The sequence below is a fragment of the Aplysia californica genome, unplaced genomic scaffold (assembly GCF_000002075.1).
Source record: "Aplysia californica isolate F4 #8 unplaced genomic scaffold, AplCal3.0 scaffold00027, whole genome shotgun sequence".
Taxonomy (NCBI): Eukaryota; Metazoa; Mollusca; class Gastropoda; order Aplysiida; family Aplysiidae; genus Aplysia; species Aplysia californica.
Genome location: NW_004797297.1, coordinates 1,292,561 through 1,295,730, shown reverse-complemented (window position 1 = coordinate 1,295,730; position 3,170 = coordinate 1,292,561). Strand labels below are relative to the sequence as shown.

The window sequence follows — 3,170 nt, the reverse complement described above, 5'->3', positions numbered from 1 at the left end:
GAGAGAGAGAGAGAGAGAGAGAGAGAGAGAAAGAGAAGAGTGAGAGAGAAAATGAAATGTTAAAATATCTTCAAATGGCAATATTACCCCCTTTTTAAAAGTAAAACAAACTCTTTGAGCCAAGTGAAAGTACACAAAGCCAAAGGATATTTGAAGCAGTTGTGTTAAAAGCACAACAACCTTATAAGCATTAGTTCAGCTGCTTGGTCATATCATTAATAAATTGTCAAAATTTCAAATTTTGCCCATCTCAACATCAATTTTCTTTCAGTAACACGTTTCCAGAAGAGTTTGTATTCATAGATATAAATTCACATACTTGTTTAAAAAAAAACTAATTTAAGAGTACCCTGAACAACTCGTCAAACTAGCACATAACAATATGGTTGGGTAAAAAAAATAAAGGAAGAAGACGAAGGAGTTGGGGTCTGCACTCGTCCCTTGTTTTTCCCAGCTTTATAAAGTAGAGGGTACTGATAGCATTGCTGAGCATTTCTTTTAACATTCTGACCCTCAGAGAGAGAGAGCACCCTCAGCTGTCACTTTTCAGAGGCTTACTGTATGTTGCAAACATAGTCTTTATCCCACTCAGAGAACGTAGTTTGTTCAATGGGACATGACCATATACATTTTAGAAATTTAAGATCTCGAAAATTACTCGGGGTGAAATATCACGATACAGCAGCTTTCCAACAGTACAAGACTAATCAAGTAAAGCCTCCTCAAATCACAAACGAAATCAAATGATTTAGGCGTTCGTATATACAACAGAAAGATAAGCTTCACACACACACAAAAAGACACCAAGTATGATCTTGAGCAAACTGACCTGTAGTTGAAGTTATTATAAAGCTGTAAAATAAAATACTTGTAGGTGAGGCATTCCATAAGGGAACCCGACAGGAATGTCGAACAAACCGGACACCTTCATGTTTTGAGCATTGTCAATTGGTGCTTTTAACATGTGCCATCATAGCATCGCTTTATCAGAGCACGGTCATGAAAGAGCGAGACAGAATGCGTCCCAAAAGAATGCGTACATATTCATCCAGAAATGTAGACATGTACAAATGGACACGCGCACAATCACTTTTCTCCTGTTGCGGTCACTGAGCGGTCAGCTGTCGGCATACAAGACCTCGTGGCGGGCGACTGAAGACATCCCAGGTTCCGAACGCAGCCGACCATGAAATGACCGTCTCCGCAGCCTTTATACAAAACTGACCCCACTCTGTCTCAAGGGTCACATTCGTTTGTTCGTCTCTGTCGAAAAGAAGGAATTCTATCTCTTTTTGTGAATAGAATTTATTTAGAAATGTCACTCTGACCTCGCATCTTAGGCCTGTCTTTTTCACAAACACTTGAGCGAGTTTTACAGGGCTAGGGACATTGGACTTATTGTGGAAAAAAAGAAAATGTCAGTGAACTTAGTAACACGTTGCTCTCAAGTCGTATCATATCAAGACGGCATGATGGTACTATAGGAAATAATTGAGGCTTGGGAAAGCAGGGATTTTTTTGGGAGGGAGGATCGTGCACTGGTAAGCAATCCAGATTTTTATAATTACCACCCTCTTCCCCTGCTATCCACTCTTCCTTATATAATATTAACAATGTTTTCTCTCCCCCCCCCCACCCGCTCTCTCTCTTCGATTCTTCCTTTTCTACAAGACGCTTCTGAAGTTCTGAAATACGATACTTTTGTTTAGAGGGGATCCAATCCCAGATAAACTCTTAAAACAACCAACCCAAATTACCCCCCCCCAAAAAAAAAAACCCAACACAAAACAACAACAACAAACAAACAAACAAACAAAACAAACAACCCAAAACAAACAAACCCACCACTATCATAATCCCCCTTTTATCTTTCCGTGTTGAAATGTTGACATGTGACCCTAAGTAGTCTGAAATGCCTTCAATCCAAACGCAACGGCAACACAATTTCACTCTTTATCTAGATATCTCGCTTCCTCAGAATTACGAAGCTCTGTCCGCCCAACGCCTAGTTTTAAGAAATTTGACGTCCATTTTTGTAAATTTCGCTATAACATTATTATGTCTAGTTGCTTCGAAGGTAGTTCTTTGATTATCTTGATAACGACTCGGAATATTGTTACCATTTTGACAGAGCAGATAGAGCATTAATTTTGCTTTCTGACCTCATGGCCTTAGTAACTTAAAACGGCCAAATATTTCAGATAGAAATGTTTAATTTTGAGGCATTGATCTGTCTGTGTCTACCCCTCCCCACTGCCGTCCCCATACTGTGCACTTACATCTGGCTGTCTTTGCCTCTATTCTCATCTCATCAACCTATCAACCACATGCTCCCTACCCACGGGAGAAAAAATCCCTTAAAATCCTATTTCCCAGAAGTTTTGTGTGTCTTGTCCGTAAACATTCCATTTTCCGTACTGTTGAAGTACCTGTCTTTGTCACTATTATACTATTATGTTCATTCAACACCTGCGTTAGCCTTTCTCGTCAAAAACTACCGTGCCAAGGCCGTAGCCCCGATTCATACGAACCGGACAAATTATAATGGTCAATGGACAATTCAATTAACGTTTTATAATATGCTGCCCTTGCCTCTTTTCCCGTTTTCAACATGTATGTCTGTCTGAATGCCTGTTTACCTTTGTTACCGTTTTTATCCATCTTTGTCAGTCTGTCCCTCTCCCTTAAATGAATACACTACACACGAATGTATTCACGCGCACACGCACAAGTGCATAACTATATTCACACACATATATGTACACACATGTATCCTCACACACACACACACACACACACACACACACACACACACACACACACACACCAAGTATTTAAACAGTCAACACTTCACAACTAGCCTTTAGACCGAAAACCGACGTTCGCTGACACAAAGCAAAGTGTCAACATCACGGCCATATAGGCTCAATAAAACGATAGCAAACTGTGAATAGGCTACTGCACTCGAGGTGGGATCCAATGAGGTTTCTTGTTTGATGATTTAAATAAAAAAAAATAAAAAAAAACACACCAAAAAACAAAAAACCTCAAAATGACCTAAAAGGAAAAAAACGTTACTTTTGTTTGAATTTGTTTGAGAGTAATGAGAGCAAGTGTTACGTTTATTGACCCAACTCTCGCTTCTGCTCACGGGCAATGAGAGGAGTGGG

General features: G+C 39.7%; 1 protein-coding gene across 1 annotated transcript in view; it reads left to right on the top strand.

Moving 5' to 3' along the window:
* LOC101845148 (aquaporin-4) overlaps positions 1-3,170 on the top strand; it is a gene marked incomplete in the record, with an annotated part of 39,483 nt that overhangs the window by 25,255 nt on the left and 11,058 nt on the right.